This window comes from Stegodyphus dumicola, chromosome 8 (genome assembly GCF_044657685.1).
Source record: "Stegodyphus dumicola isolate Sdum_Otavi_A_Nest chromosome 8, ASM4465768v1".
In the NCBI taxonomy this organism is placed as follows: Eukaryota; Metazoa; Arthropoda; class Arachnida; order Araneae; family Eresidae; genus Stegodyphus; species Stegodyphus dumicola.
This window is the reverse complement of record NC_140775.1, coordinates 84,817,846-84,835,064: the sequence shown is the minus strand read 5'-3', so window position 1 is coordinate 84,835,064 and position 17,219 is coordinate 84,817,846. Positions and strand designations below refer to the sequence as shown.

At 33.0% G+C, this 17,219-nt stretch overlaps 1 long non-coding RNA gene across 3 annotated transcripts in view; it reads right to left on the bottom strand.

Moving 5' to 3' along the window:
- Positions 1-17,219, bottom strand: part of LOC118191994 (uncharacterized) — a 75,094-nt gene that overhangs the window by 34,100 nt on the left and 23,775 nt on the right. For all 3 annotated transcript variants that reach the window (XR_015042617.1, XR_015042618.1, XR_015042616.1), the window contains exon 4: positions 12,640-12,684. This is a non-coding gene — a long non-coding RNA (uncharacterized LOC118191994). The remainder of the gene's footprint in view (positions 1-12,639; positions 12,685-17,219) is intronic.

Genomic DNA, 17,219 nt, shown 5'->3' with positions numbered 1-17,219 from the left:
TCAAATTGCAACCCATGATCTAGACAGAAGATCATACCCCTTAAGACATAATTACGGTAGTTATAAATTATCAGGTGCAAGCTTAATAGAAATTACAGATTTTTTTTTTTAGGTTGATTATAATTCTTCTCAAACGTAACTCTTATTTCAGTAAATTAGTCTCTGTGCGATTCCATTGTATCATATTTTTCATCCGTAAAACTAAATAAATGTTTAATTTCTTCATCTACTTTAAACAAACGCTCTGTCTTCTCGACAACTTTGACAAATTAAACATGAATATCCCTTTCGACATAAATCTTACGGTGAATATCGCCAAACGTATTCGTAGCCATAGTGAAGAAACGGCGTAAATTAGTTCTTTCCACTCGTAACTTACTTCAAGTTTCGGTTCATCAGCTTTTGGTTCAGCCTCAGTTTCTGTTTGTTCAGAATCTAGAGTCATTTTTACTTTCTTCAACGTACTGTATCAGATTGAAAATAAATCTCTACATGAAACAAAACTTAGTATAAAATAACTCAGAATCAATCAAAAATTAAATAAATTAAAAAATTATATGGTTAATTTCCAGGAAAGTAATATTCTATTCTTAAATTCGACGGCTTCTGGTTCCCTACTTAATACAGAGCACAATATCCTACACACTGGACTCCACTTTTGTTTTGACTCGAAATCCAACTTCGTTTAATATCCAATTTATTTCACTTTACAAACACATACAGAATAATGCAACTATTTATATATAGAGCTTAGTATAATAATCAAATTATCCGTACATCTTAACAATGAAAAACTATTCAGTATTTCAGTAACTTACTTTAGGTGCTTAAATAGATTGACTTAGAATTTACTAGGACTAGGTGCTTACTTAGAAGGACTTCAGTAACTTACTTAGGTGCTTAAATAGAAGGAGAATTTCCAGATCACAACATTCCAAAACAAAACTGGTTTCCAGATTCATACATAAAACGAAATACAAAACGATCAGGCTATCTGGGTCCAACTATTGGATCAAACTTTCTCTAACCGCTTCTCACATGCTTGAGGGACATTAACACGGAGTGTGATGCCACGGAGCATGTGACATTTGGAAATCACATCACAGGATGTACGATCATACTGTTGTATAGCAAATTTAACGTAACTAATTTAATCACAGTAATCAAAATTTTAATGTGTCGATATTCTAAATTTTAAGCTACACAACATGTTTTGATTTTATTAATTTATTGGATTATTATTGGTATATTTTGATCAATTTAGTTTATCTGAATTTAAACGAAAAGTTTAGCTAGCGTCGTTCTTTGTCCACTTCGTTTTCATACTTGTCGTACTCGCTTTCTCGCTCGGACAATGGATATGGGTGAATTTCCAAGTAATAAACTCAGTTTTTCATGACAAAAATTAAGTTAAACCCTTAGAATTTAATATCATTAGACGTAAAAAAATTAGCACTTTAATTTGAGACTACTTTCATAATTCTAGCTTTAATCAATTTTAAGTTATAGTCTTTTAATTATCAAAACTTCTTAAGTATTTTCTCTAACAAAAAAAGGGGGGAGGAAGAGTTACAAAAAGTTCACTTTCAACGAAAAAATGTGCGTTCTTTGGACTTGAAAAGCCACTTCCTGTCAGGGCTGCCACGTTTAACAAATGCAGATGTTTAGGCGCGACCTTAACTTGGCGCGCATTTGGCGAGTTGGGAGATCCGTTGTAATTTCAAACTGGTTGGTTTTGGTAGAGATTTTGCATTGCTTAAGGCGGGAGTTTTCGACAACTGTTTTTTTTTCACCTTTTCGGGCGTGGGCTTAGCCAAGGTGGCTGTCCCGTTATATCTAAAAGGGGTTTGTTTTCGCGGGAAGCTCGCTTTTTTTCGGACTTTTGAACTCATAGAGTGAGGTCCTGATTTTTGCTCTCTCTGCTTGATTCTCTTGTAAGTATGATTTTTCATATGCGACAAACCAGATAGCCAGCAGAATGTCGATCGATAACAAAGGCAAATGCCTTAATAAGCCGAAGCCTTCTTCTGATTTTGACAACAATGTTCAGAAAATTGTTCAGCACATTCAAGAATTAAAAGATGCCATAGAAAAAGTGCAACAGCTTCCGTTCACACGAGAAAGCGTTCAACTTCGTCGTTCTATGCAGGCTGAATTAAAAACTCAGGAAAAGAAGCTTTATTCATTTATTTCTAAACGAGATGTCGATAAAATTATCGCGCAATTCCCACCATCCGCTAGCAATAGCACACAAGACTGGTCAACCGTAAAGCCGGCTAAAAGATCGCGTCGTGATAGCGGATCGTCCTACAGTTCACAAACTATTAGCACATCCTCACGCTTCGATTCACTAAATAACGAAGAAATGCTCGATGCCAACAACGATGATATAGATATGACTCCACAAGTTGAAAAGCCGAAAAAAACCTACCAGCCCATACCCGAAAGATACTAAGATACCACCGATAGTAATCACAGATATTAAAAACACTAACTGGCCAGAAATACGAAAAGACATTAAGGAAAATTTAAAAATTTCTAAGCTCGAAACCAAAATTGAAGGTGAAAATATCAGAGTGCAATTTTTTAACGAAGACGACTTTCGCACGGTACAAGATTATCTGGAAAAAGCTCCTATCCCATTCCACACATTCCTTCTCACTAAATAAAAGAACTTAAAAACAGTCATTAAAGGTTTAACTACACAGACCCCAATAGAAGAAATAAAAGAGGAGCTCAAATTACACGGAATCACTGTCTTAAAACTTCACCATATTCAAAGAATGCGAGATGGAATTCCCACATTGCTCCCGATTTTCTACCTTGAAACCCCAAGAACGGCGCAGGAGAAAGAAGTTTTTAATATAACACACATTAGTGACATGCGAGTGCGAATAGTCAGTTACAACACAAGACCCGGCCCGGTACAGTGTTACCGCTGTCAACGCTACGGACACACTCAGAGAGCTTGTCATAATCAGCCGCGATGCATCAGATGTTTAGATAAACATCAATCGTTTCAATGTCCTATCAAGGAAAAGAAAGAAATTCCTGCAAGATGTGTGCTTTGTGGTGGTTTTCATGCCACTACAAGCGTTGATTGCCCTGAACACCCCAGCAGAAAATATTTCCAGAAACAGAAAATTCCGCAAAAAGATTTCCCAAATTTCACTAAACAAAACTCCGAACAGCAAAAAACAGAAGATACTAGTAAAAAAACCTACGCAAATGTTGCAGCGAATAAAGAAAATGAGAACGGAAAGACCAAAATTTCAGATATTAAAAACCTTGATGAATTTAAATCTTTAATCTTCAAACTAAAAGACCTGTATCACAAATTTACAAAAGTCATTAACGAAAATGAGAAACTTGATTTTCCTCTGCAGGCACTCGAACTGTTTGTTTAAGATCTATTTTGAGCTAAAGAGACCAATGAAGATGTAACCGAGCGGTATAGACCTCGGAATTTTTTGCTCCACGGGATTTCAGGTTCGGTCCCAACCGAACCAGATAAATTTCAAAGGGGACTTGTAATTATTATTTATACTTCATTATTTACTCCAGAATTTTTACTTTTATTTGATATGTTACAGTTTATTTAATGTGATTTAACTTTTTTACAAAAAGTTTTGAAATTTAGAGCATGGGAAATGAGTGAATGATGAATTTTCTAGTATTTATGCCAAAAAAGTTTTTATTAAAACTTCTGAAGTTCCCCATGATGTATTCGAAGTGAAATATATTAGTAGAAGTCTCACGACTGGTACTACTTAAAAGTGTGAAGATCCAAGATCCAAGGGAAGCTCGCTCTTCTCTTCTCGCTCCTGGACACCATCTCTTGGAGTTGCGGCTTTTGCCTCCTGTTTGTTTACGCGGTTCTTAACGATGAGAGTCCCTCTCTTTTCTCGGAGCCCTTGGGCCCGAGACTTGCTAGTACATCTCCTTGTATAAAGTTGTGGTTCAGAAAACGATGAATCTTTATTTCTGCGAACGCTAGCTTCTTCCAACAGTTTAATTTTCAGCATTTCTGGAGGAGGCAGTTCAACACGAGATTCGATGGCTATTCGAAAGCTTTCATAAGAGTCCGGTATGCTATATAAAAGCAATATTGTAAGCAAATCATCCGCAATGTTTATTTCCATTTCTTTCAATTTGTTCACAAGAATGAAAAAATCATTTAGATGATCAGTCATTTGCTTACACTCACTCATTTTTGTAAAAAGCAATTTTTTTAGAATTGCGGCCTTTTTAGCTGGTCCCTTCGATTCGTAAATAGAATGCAATTTACTCCAGAGTTCGTGAGATGTTACACAATCCTTTACTTGTGGAAGTTCACTGGGTAAGATGGATAGGATTATATCCGCTCGTGCTTTTTGGTCAATAGTTTTCCATTTAGCAAATTCTTCATCACCAGGTTCTGGTTTCGGAATTTTCCCAGTTACATAGTCCAATGATAATTTTTAATCAGCATTGCTTCCACTTGCAACTTACACGTGTCAAAGTTGTCCTTGTTTAGCTTTTCAATTGACACTGCATTAGTCGTCGTCATTTTCATTTCAATCGACGCAGCTTGGCTTGCCGAAAGAATTTAACAATGGTGGTTGGACTGCACAGTTAAGCGCTGTCTGGGCCCATAACCCATGAAGAGTAAAATGACGTCTTCCATATACATGACAAACATTTATTTAAGCTATGAAGACGTTGAACAGCAGAGTAGAAACATGATATTACACAGCGCTTAGCATTTCTCGCTTACATGCGGTACTCACCATTGGCTTTGGCTAACTGCCTAGAAAAGTATTACGCAGCAGAGAACTTGCTTATCATGCGCTTGCGCTAGGGGAATCAACGGCGGTTGCCAACAGGTTCGCTATTATTATTATTATTATTAGAGCTGTCTGGTAGAATATTTCAAGTTCTAAAAGCTAATTCTTAAAGAAATTTATTTTGTTTTATTATGTCTATTACTATTATCTAAATAACTGGTAGACTAAACTGAATTATTCAGCTAAAGTTAATTGTTAGTTAAGGTTCAGAAAATGAAAAGAAAAAAAAATCTCTTATAGTTCCGCAGTAAAGGAACGTGCACTGAAAATTAAATTGGTGCTAATGATTGGTACATTAAGTCATTAACTCTGGTATAAATTCTGTGGAATGTAAATTCTTCCTGGAAATTTTGTTAAGGTTGCTCTACCTTTAGATAACTGTTTATTTATTTATTTATTTATTTTTTCAATAAGGGTGTAAATTTAATTGTTATATAAGAAATTAGCAATTGTCCTACAGAAAACCTTTGAAAAAGAACAGTCTAAGAAATATGTTAAACTTAATAGAATTAAATTTTTATGTGCAATATGGAGAAATAAGTCTATAGAAAAATGTTAAACCTATTTGTATTAAAGGTGAAATTTTACAAATTAGATATAATCTTATGTTGAATTTTTTTTGATATTTCCCGGGAATATCTATTTATATTTTTTATTTGATTTTATCACATGATTATTTGAATGAATAGATGTTCATTTTCTAAATAAACCAACTTATTTTCATTGAAATATTTAAGTGTATGTTTTATTTGATTTGTTCATGTCATTCACCAGCTCACCAAAAATTTGAATTAGGGGTTAATCCGGTAAAAATTTAACACAACGCAATGGATTTTTATGAATAGGAGTAGGTTACCCAGTTAGGAAAATTTTAATTATTTTGTTATGTGTCTTTCCTAAAAAGGCATATAACAATACTGATTGACATGTGAGAGGAAGTGTCTAGTTTTTCTGCAGTTTAGTGTTAATTCGGGGAACTTTTTATTTCAAAAAGAAGCACGAACGCCGAAACGATTGTCACGATATGATGAATACTACGCATGCACACTTGAGCCGAACGGGGCAAGCTTTCGTAACTCTCCTATGTGATAGAGTCGAGATTATTTAGAGGAGAATGTCACAATAAGGCATGGTAAAGTTACCTGTAAGCCAGGAGAAATAGTTTATTAAATTTATGTAAATTATATCTGTTTATTTTATCCGTGTTACAATAAAGGGTTTGTCTTATAGCGCATAAGCTTGCTTTACGTATACGACCACATCACGTGACATCTATGTTAAGTATGTCAAGAACTCACTTCGCTATTGCGTATTATATTTTAAATGAATTGCGAACGTCTAGTAAAGCGTAAGTGGTTTTGATGTATTTCGTTGGAAATTAGAGTTTAACCGTAACGAAGTGGCTGAAGCAGAACTTGCGAATCTTAAGAAAGAACGGAAAGTTATTTTTTGAGCCATAATATGAAAGTGAAAGGTTATATTGAATTTTTAGTTGCTTTTTACGGTATATAAGATATAGAAGAAAATTAGACATTAAAATCGTAAGTGCCCTGGAACACGATGAAAAGACTGCAAAATGGAATTTCTAAGGCGCGAAATTATTAAGAGAAAAAGAAAATGTTAACAATTCACTGGTTTCTAATGGTTCCTCTCATGAAATTACCGATGTATCTATTATTCCTGGTGTAGTTAACAAGAGTTCTGATAACAATGTTAAAATTGCCAAAAATTATGATTTATAAATTTTATGAAGATGCTGAAATGTGACAAATATTTTATAATACTCTTGCGCGGTTTCTGTCAGGTGCAGCCAATTTGTGGCCATAAGATGATTTCATATTCACTAGGCCAGCCATGCTGTACCCAGATTCTAATTAACTGTTACTTGCGTACGGGTTCATAATGGACTGAATGCCCACAGCCCCAATGATAGCGTGATAAAATTTATTTTCACAAAAGAAACACTTTCCACGAAAGTATTCGCACAGTTATTCTCAGTACGACACAACACAATCAGTAGTTACCATTTTAACCCTTTGATGGTTGTGGACAAGTTCAGCTCGCATAAATTTCAACGGAAATGGTTAGAAACGAGCACTACTCGCGTAGTAAAATTTTTCCCCAATGCGCGCTGACGAGCTGAGCTCATTCGCCATTATTATTCTGCATTGATTATGTTACAAAGGAATCCTACTCGCGAAATTTAGTTAGTTTTACTGTCTACAGATGGCAGTATGGGTTCCATGAATTTCTTTTCATGATGAAGGGGGGGGGGAATATTTTTTACCTTGTTTTTTTATGCGTATTTTGGTGCGTTTTTTAGGGTGTTTTTAAAGTAAAATGGCTCAAAAGCGAAAGTTAGATAATTATGATAGTGATTATGATTGTGATACAGAAAGCTTATCAAGCTTTGAGTCTGATGAAGACTTTGTTCACAGTATATCAAGCTCAGAAGACGGTTCAAGCGATGAGGAAGATTCGAGTGTTCGACAGTGGTGTAAAATTTATTCAAGTTCACACACTCCTAGCCGATTTAGTTTTCCTGGTTAGTTTTAGCTTACGATTTAGTTTTAAAGTATATCACACATACAAAGATTTTCAGGTAATTACTGTATTTAAATGCTTCATAAAGTTTTACATTAGTTGTATTTATTTAGTCCTTTCAATTTAATATTTGTCTTATATTTATAATTAACTATTATTATTTATATAATTGATTATAATCATTTATAATTTACTATTTAATAATGATCATTTATTAATTATTTTAAAGTATGTAAAAACTGTTATTTATGTACTACAAATACTTTTACAAAATTTTTAAAACGCGTGAGGCGAGCTATCTACGGCATCGCCAGAGAAAAGTGATATTTTCGGAAGAACGGCGGGGGAAAACAGCTGCCACTTTCGACTACTGTTTACTCGTAATACTGTGCGAATTAAGTAAACGAAAACTGCTCATTTTCCTAACCGTCAAAGGGTTAAACTTCTCAGAGCGTTAAACAGAACATAATGCAAAGCGTATGTGAAGAGCGAAACCCGCACGAAAAGCGAAACTAGCACGGACATCTAACTACGAACTAAAAATTGAGAACTGAATGCTCTCCGCGGTCTTATATAATTTTTCCTTTTTAGCCAGGAAATTTCTAGTGTTTTCCCTTTCTTTAAAATTATTGGAAGGTATATACCGTTACAGTTGCATATAAAGACCGAATACGGTAGCAATTACATATAAGGATCAATTGGAGTTATTCAGTTACAGTACCAATACAGTTATACAAGGACGAACGAAAATGTCGCCAAATGCTCACCAACTATGGCGATTTCTTGCCGAATTTGTCAACAAATATTAGTCGCCAAAACCATTGTCAGCTTGGCAATATCTCAACATTTTCACGAGACAGCCATTTGCATCATTGTATCAATACATTTATTAGGACAATAAATAAAAATGAAAAGTTACTAAAATTGAAAACTTCAATTACTTGCTTAGCTTATTAGGTGATGCAGCTGTACAAAGTATCGGAGGATTTTCATTATTCCAATAAAAGTGCCACGAAGAGCTTAAAATTCTTAATGAAATATTTGGTCGGAAAACCTTCTTACCAGTTCATACATACATAAACTGCGACATTTACCACCTACCTGAGGTTCGAATGATTTTCATGCTTTGAGAGAAATGTATGATACCCATAACATACAAATAAGATACTAAATTCATTAGGAATCGAAACGGAATCATACGGAAATTTACTTTATCCATTGTTAATGAAATGTGTTCTTAGGGACATAACGTTTGAGTTTGCTCTTCAAAATGCAGATGAAGAAAATTTAATGTCAACGACCTCATAAAATTTCTAAAACTGGAAATCAAAGTCGCGAACGAACTTCATTAAATTTATCTTGCCCTAAGAATTACGCGAATTTGTCTGAAAAGAATTTTATTTTCTTAATGGAAAACGGCCCACCAGCAGCCGAACGGTAAATTCGCTGAACTTTTTTCGGTCCGAGGTTCGAATCACGCAAACGGGCTGGCTCAATAGGCGTTTTCGTGGTTTACCCCACGTGTAACGTGTATACGAGCTAGTTTCCCCTAGAAAGTCCTCCAGGAAGGCATCTCTTCCCTTAGACAGATAGCCCTCGTGTGCTATGACATAATTAAATACGCACCTAATCGAAAACGAAACAATTTCCACGCTTGTAATTTTTCAACTACGATCGGCGCCAGTCATTTCGATAATATACACAAAATTGCAGCTGCTCGACTTCAGCTTGTTTATTCTGGGAACGTGACGGAAAAGTGTGTTATGTCACGGGAAAAGAATAAAAGAGTTTAAGAGATTCTAATCGGTGCTTCTTTTGTTTTCAATGGAAATGCAGAAAACAATTGCCCTTCTCCAATCGAAATGTTCGAATATAATTATAAGTATCGTAACATATGAAGATAAGAAGGCGTTCGATAAAGAATAATTCTAATGCCGTAAACGCAAATATTTCTTATATTTTAATATAAACGAAGAACTAAAGGTGAATTAATTGATGATTTGATGACTGTTAAACGCATTTGTAATGGTAAAATAATTAATGTTGTAACAGATACAGGAGCGAAATAACTGTTGTTAAGACTGATAGTGTACTAGAAATATATCGTTCGCCACATGGCAGTGTTATTCTCACGTCAAGTTTCGGACAAATTTTAAGGGCTTCTCTCACTAACTTCCCTTTATCGAAGTATTCTGAAGATGCTAAATTTAAGTCCCCTATTTTTAAAACATATGCAGTGGTTGATAGGTTATCTAATGATTTGACTTACTTTTGTAGTTAAGTGCTTTTAATGAGTTAAATCGAGATGATAAACAAAAGTTTAATTTTGAACGCAAAAACATAAACTTTATTAATGATAGCTTGGATGAAATGCTTTTTTATGGAAGTGAAAAATTTACGAAATATTTAATCTTTATAGAAAAAACTTATTAATCAAAATTTAAGGCAAGTATTTAGAAAACAATGAAATGTCGTACACTGTACATAAAAAGACAGGAAAAGGTTAATCTAAACATAGTACGAGAAAAAATAACTGTGTTTTAAATCCAAAATTATTTCGAATTTAACAAGAAAATGATCAGTCTTTACAAGCATTCTGGCAAGATGCTCAGAATGGATATTACTGAAAATTTTCTGTACCATAAAGATAAGATTTTAGTAGAAGGTTTCATCAGTTAGTTGTTCCCAAGTAGAGAAATAAACAAATTTTGGACGTAACTCATTTTATCCTATGGGGAGGTCACCTGTGAACTAAGAAGATTGCTGAACTATTGTGATATTACTCCTATTGGCTTGGAATCAAGAAAGATGTGAATGAATAGGGCAACACCTGCCAGCTTCGAGCTAAAAAGCATCATTTGAGGGAGTTATGAAACATTCAAGATAATTAATGTGGATATCTTCGGATCCGTGTAACAAGCTGTCGAGGTTACAAGTGCGTTCTGTGTGTTATTGAATATGTACGAGAGGACCAGAAGCAGTACCACTAAAAAATCTTACGTAAAATCAACATGTGATGTTTTCCTGCAAATAGTTACACTCACGGAAATCCATAAGATTGTTCCATCAGACCAGGGAACTTACTTTACATCGTTTTTGACTCAAGAGTTTTTGAAAAGGATCAAATTTTCACCAAGGTTCTCAACTCCTTATCATACAGGCTGAAATGGCTTTGTAGAAAGATTTAATATTGTTTTGATGAAAATGATACATCATACCATTACAGAAGTTTGACAAGATTCGGAGAAACATCTACCATATTCAATTTGGGCCTACTGAAAAGTTCCTAATGCTACGACTGGTGACAATCATTCCTGATGCTTTATAGAAGACGTCCTAATTGCCCATTATCTATCTGAAAACGTTATGAACTTATGACCTCTATTCTTCATGGATGACTAAGCTCAGTGTCTGGTTATCTGAATGATTTGAAATGAACTTCGGAAAAGTTGATGAATAAGCAGGACTTTCCGGTGTTGGCAAGCTTATGCATTCTACCACAATCGGAAGACTCTTCAAAGAGAAATTAAAGGAACTTAACACATTTACAGTTTTAATCCCTGATAGTAAAAAATAATTTTATATAAGATGGACTGGACCGGCTACAATCATCAAAAAAAGCATACTGATTATAGTTTCGTAGTGCAAATGCCCGATGACGCTTTGAAACACGTTCATACAAAGAAGATACGATAATTCAAGGCAGCTGTGAATAATCGGCGTTCATTATGCAGACATTTGTTTCAGAGAAGTTGTAAAACACATCTTAAGAGTTGTTACACTAAAAGCAGAAGAATGCTATTCTGATAAAGAGTTTGAGCTTAGCACCTCGAACCACGCAAGAGAAAGGAACTCGTAAAAAGTTTAAGAAAGCATGTCAATCCAAGATCTGGTATTCCAAAAGTTGCTAGTATTGGGAATATAGTATCAAACTCAAGCCTGAAATCGTGTCAAAGAACAGTAGCCGTATACGAAGCTTATACCAAAAGCTCTGAAAAATGAAGGTAATTGACAAATAGATGAGCTGCTTATTACGAATATGACTAATTGTAGAATCAGAAAGTGAATATGCGCATCCAGTGGTGTGTCGAAGAAAAACGGAATTGTAAGATTATGCGTGAGCTGCCGCTGAACTCGCAAACTAAAACTGATGCCTTTCCAATGAAAAATACCACAGACATAATTTACTAAGTATCAAATTGACTGACATCAGAATCTGGCCAGACCTGTCAAAGAGTCACCTGACCTAAAATATTTCTCTATGCTTTTATCATTTTTTTCCGCCTATGGATGTTTTAAGTCGTAACAGGCTACATGTGATATGCCATTCCATAATCTGATAAATAAATTCATATGCTTGTGAATTATTCAAAGCATAGTAATTAAAGATTTGTAAAAGAATCATAACGGTTTCAGTTGCAGTCTTGCTCAATGAAAAATAAAACTTTACTTCATAGTAAAGTTTTATATTTTTTATATTTTCATAGACTTTTTTCTTTGTGGTTGATTATCGGTTGAGTTCAGTTGACGATGAATGAGGGTATCTAGTCTTTATCAATAGTTAACACAGAAATGACAAGAAGCTTCGTCGCAAATCAACTCAAAGGACGAAAAAATCTACTTTTATACTGCTACTAGGTGCGAGGAATCCTAAACTAATAAAGCCTAAAGGCACGATCCTAATTCTGAAATATTCGCTTAAAAGTATCGTTTATTCCGATTGATTTTGGGTACACCTATGTATGTAAAACACGCAGCTATTTTTGCGACTCCCACTATACATTAATTTGAAAATATAACTTTCCTTAGTAAAGTTTACCTCAGTAAATAATAATATATCAGTTTTATTTATCTTAGAAAAACACAATTTCTTCTATTCAGTCAGTCTTTTTCCTTCCAAATATAACAGATAAATCTTGTTTCGAAATTTTCACTTGCGTGCTTTGATCTTGTGAATGTTTTTTGGAAATATGTTAGTAAATAATAATATTAAAAAGAAGTAAACAGTGCAAACGTAGCATGCACGTATTATAAGAATTTATACTCTCTTATGAAGTATTACTAACTGGATTTCAACGTAACTTTTGTCAAAACCAAAATATTAAGTTTTTCAAAATTAAAGTTTTCCCGTCTTTAGATTTTCACATATTCTCCTAGAAGCTTAAACATTCCAATTTTATTTGTATAAACAATAAATTTTAACTTTATTCTGAAAGAAGAAAGAAGAGAAATTGCTGCACAACAAAACTAGTATATAATATCAACTTACAGCTTTTTCCCTCAGCTTTGCCTCCATCTCCACGGAACAAGGATACTGAAAACAGTTAAGATGAAATAGTTGATTCCAGGAAAAATTTTATACAAATAGTAACTACATATATAGATCACGCATATATACAGGGTGTCCCGATACGTCTTCATGTGACCTTTATTTTTGAAACAGTGGATAATAAACATTTGCTTCCATTTACAAAAATGCTATAAATAGTACAAATATTCATATTATGGTATTTTTATTGTAAAAATTTCAATTTTTTAAAATTTACGATATGTACCATTATATGCAGCTCCTTGGCCCCTGTAGTCACATTTAAGAAGATTTTATACCTGCTATTAAAAAAAAAATACGAAGAAGTTTGAATCTCTCACGACAAAAGTTGACCAAAACATTTAATTTGAAATTTGAAATCATGTTCCGGGATCATACACAAATTGAATTGTTTGCATATGTACGTAATTAAAAATGAAATAAATATCAGTTTTTAAAAGGTTATATTATATAACGATTTTTGCGGAAAAGAAGATCTTTTTCAAAATATTTTGTTCTAGAAATGCCTCATCATGATTTCATCATCTAGCCTTATGATATTGTATCATGATTCTTATTAACCGATATCTAAAAAAAAAAAAAGCAGCTGGAGATGATGGCAGAAATCCAAAATTTAGAAACTAAATATGTCTCTCAGTTTTGGCCGTACTCCTTTCTTGCCTTTGTGACACCTACTTTTTCTAACGAATGTAAAATATTACTTAACAGTAAAATCAGAATGCCGTATAAGATGTTATATTTTATTTATTTTGCAAACTGCTTTTTAAATTAAAAAATACCATAACATGTATAGTTTCTTTATTTATTGCATTTTGTAAATGGTAGTATATATCTACAACGAGGGCTTGCGAAAATAAATGCCACATAAGAGTTTTTAAGGACCCTGTTAAATATAATGCAATATACGAATGTGCTGCAACCCTCCTGGCCGATAATAATCGGCCTCACGGTTAACGCAGCACACCCAACACAAAAAAAACAAAAATACAGTTAAAAGCATCAAACCAAAATTTTAATTCACAATTAAATAAAACTGTGAAATATATCCTATTTCCAAACTATGATAATGGATGTCTTTGGTAAGCTTTTAATTTAAATAAATTAGCGGCAAAGTTTGAAATCCGACACTTTATAAAACGGCTAGGTAGTTTCGGGCAAAGTACGAAGCGCATAAAATTTCACACATTTCCACGGCTTCCTATACAGTGATAAATGACAAACTGGCAAAATTTTAAATAAACCGCCGATTTTCAACTCTGCTATGGCATAAACGTTGTCTTATATAACATATTTTCCTTTATGTATTTAAAAATACTTTTAATGACATTCTTTTATTATTTTTAAAAATAACATTTTCATTTCTATTGAATGCAACTCTTTTAACTAAAAGCCTTAACATGATATTTTTTCATATTATCTTTAAATAGTATTTATCATTCTATAGAATGTATAGGTATTGCATTTTAAGAATGCAATACCTATTTATTTTCTTAAGGAAAGTATATAACATATTGAAATAATTCTCGTACTTTGCTCAAAACTATTTAGACATTCTACGGAATGCCAGCGTTACATATATTGCAGGTAATAATATACTTACATTAGACTGATAAGTAATATAAGTAAGCTTATATTTATTTAATAATGAGATAATTTACTATAACGTAACTTTTATAAAATATAAATTAAAATTAATTCATAAACAGAAATCTCCATTTTATAGCAATTAAGCAAACTGCTGGGGACATGCAATCTTTCTTATTATCCTAATAAAGCTTACATTTTTCCTGTAAGGAATATTTTGCATCTTCATTGTAAAAATGCAAAAATAGTGCCCTTACAAGCTCATGATTTGAAAATATTTATTTTAATTGTCTTGTAAAACCTTTCAGTTACTTCAGCAAAATTCATACGCACGTAAACATTACTACAAGTAAATCAATTGATTATAAAGTGAAACCTTCCTAAAACAATTAACTACACAATTCCAGATAATGCCAGTTTCTTGTAGCCTTACAAATCTATCAGTGATTTTAACTACTGTTATTTAATTATGTTCCTCATAAATTTGTCACTGTCAGCGGTGGTCATTTAAGAAAATAACCACTATATGAGGTTTCACTTAACGTATTTTTTTTCAAATAAATAACTCATGTTTGTGTCTTATATTCCCAAGATTATCACATTTAGTATTACATAAATTTTATTAATTATTCACAACTATATTTCTATTTCAAAAGCAATTTATGAAAAAACCATTTGAAATTTTCTTCATCAAACTAATAATGATGAAAATTAAAATATCCATAAAAATGTTTGCTTATAATGTGTTTTAACAAAATAGGACAAAATGTTTAATGTATCAATGTAATTCAAGTCTCATACTTGTACAGAAAAGGGACCAGAAAGAAAAAAATAATGTAAGTTACTATATGATCATCTAAAATTTCACGCAATTTTAGTAATGCAAAAAAGATTCCTTGGCTTGTATGTCTTGCCCATCTTATCCAATAACTAATACACACATTAAATATTTCAGTGTTTACTTTACTATAAATATTTAACTTTTTTTTCAGAGAAATATAATGAGCACATTTTTTAAGACATAAAAAATTATTCTTTCTGCTCAACTATATCACATTAGTCGAAAAAACTGAAAACTGAATAACGCGAGATCTTTTTTAAAACGCATGCTCAAATTTATTAGTACATAATATTCAAATAATGAAACATCTACATGAACAAGCTTGAAACTTTATTTCTAAATTATAATCAAAGAACAAGTTTTCAAAAATACAATTTCAATATAATGCAAAACATATGTTTGTGCATCTGCTGTAAACACACTGAACCAAATTATCAAGTCTGAAATTATCACTTTTCAGTTTTTTAGCACATTGCTTTTTAGGATAAAAGCAAAGATGAAAAATCAGTTTTCACGCAGTATTTTATTAATGAAGGATTTCCATTTCAGAACTATTCAACTCTCAGCAACGGTCGCTCAAACGTTAGACTCCATTACACGTGCATGGCTTTATTGGCATTTCCTTGCATATTATTTTATATTCATGATCAATGCTGGTATTTTGTTTTTCATTATAAACATCTAGACAATAAATTATAGTAGAAATATTATTTATTGCATTACTACAACCTGCTATCTACCAAGATCATAACGCAAACATCCTTACAACATTAATAAGAATGGTGTCATATTGCTTGTTTGGAAAACTTCTGAAAGTGAGGGGGGGAGGGGAGAATTTTTTCCCTCACGTCAGCGTAACACGAATAAAAACCGTTTGTGTGAAATACACAAATATAATTGTAATATAATTGTGGTTGCATTAAAGAGATGATGGTTAATACTGTTGTTTATTTGTACTATTGGAAATACTGAAATGTGCTTATATAAGTGTGTGTTTGCTTGTGTGTAATCGGAGAACCAACTTTTGGTAATACCATCTTCCCAAGATGACCGCCTCTGAGAAAGACCAGTATTTTCTGAAAACATAAGTATATGTTGGTAGTGAACATTCTCTCTGTGAGACGACCACACGAAAATTTTGAAAGCGTGGCTGGTCGCCTTAGAGAGGCTCATTTAGTAGATGAAGCCTCTCCAAGACGACCACTTCTAAGAGATAAACGTATTTCTTAGAACATAAGTATATACTGGTATTGAACATCACCTATCTAACCCGGCCGACTGTAAAAAACATTTTTATGTGTGGCTGTTCGCCTTAGAGAGACCTCATTGTGTGTGGGTGTATGGATTACTGGTATTATTTCCGACAAAAAGGTTTTAAAAAACAATTAAATGAGCATATATAGTGAACCTTCTCTAAAACGACCAGCTGCGTTTCCAGGTTACTCCGATGGTCTTAAAGAAGTCAAATTTAATGCTCATATTTTATTTATATTCTTAGAAATACTGATCGTCTTACAGAAGAGGTGGAGATGAGAGGGTTCATTGTAAGTTTTCTAATTTTAAACCTTCCTGTTGGTTACAAAACAGAAATAAACTTAATTTCAACAGTACCAAATAAAGGAAATAAAAATAAATAAATCAATAATTAATTTTAAATAATTAGTAGACAAGAATACCAAAGAATTTCGGTTTACTGATACCGGTATTAATTTTTATAGTTTACAAGAAGTCTATTGAGATTAGTTAGAAAATTAGTATAAGCACATACAAACCAGTAGAAGATTTATTTGGCATCCATTTCAATTATATTATACCAGTAAAAGTCAATATAAACCAATACAAACCAGTAGAAAGTTCTGATATTGATGTTGGTTGTATGGGTGTCAGTAAGAAAAATCCATAGAGATCAATAGAAACCAGCAAAAGTCAGTATAGACCCACAGAATTCTATGGGTACCACGAGAACGTTTTACTGGTTTCTATGGAGCATTTTGAGACCAGTAAGAAAAACCCACAGAGACCGAGAGAAACCAGTTAAAGTCAGCAGAAAACCATAGAATTTTCTGGGTACCCATAAAAAGTTTTACTCGTTCCT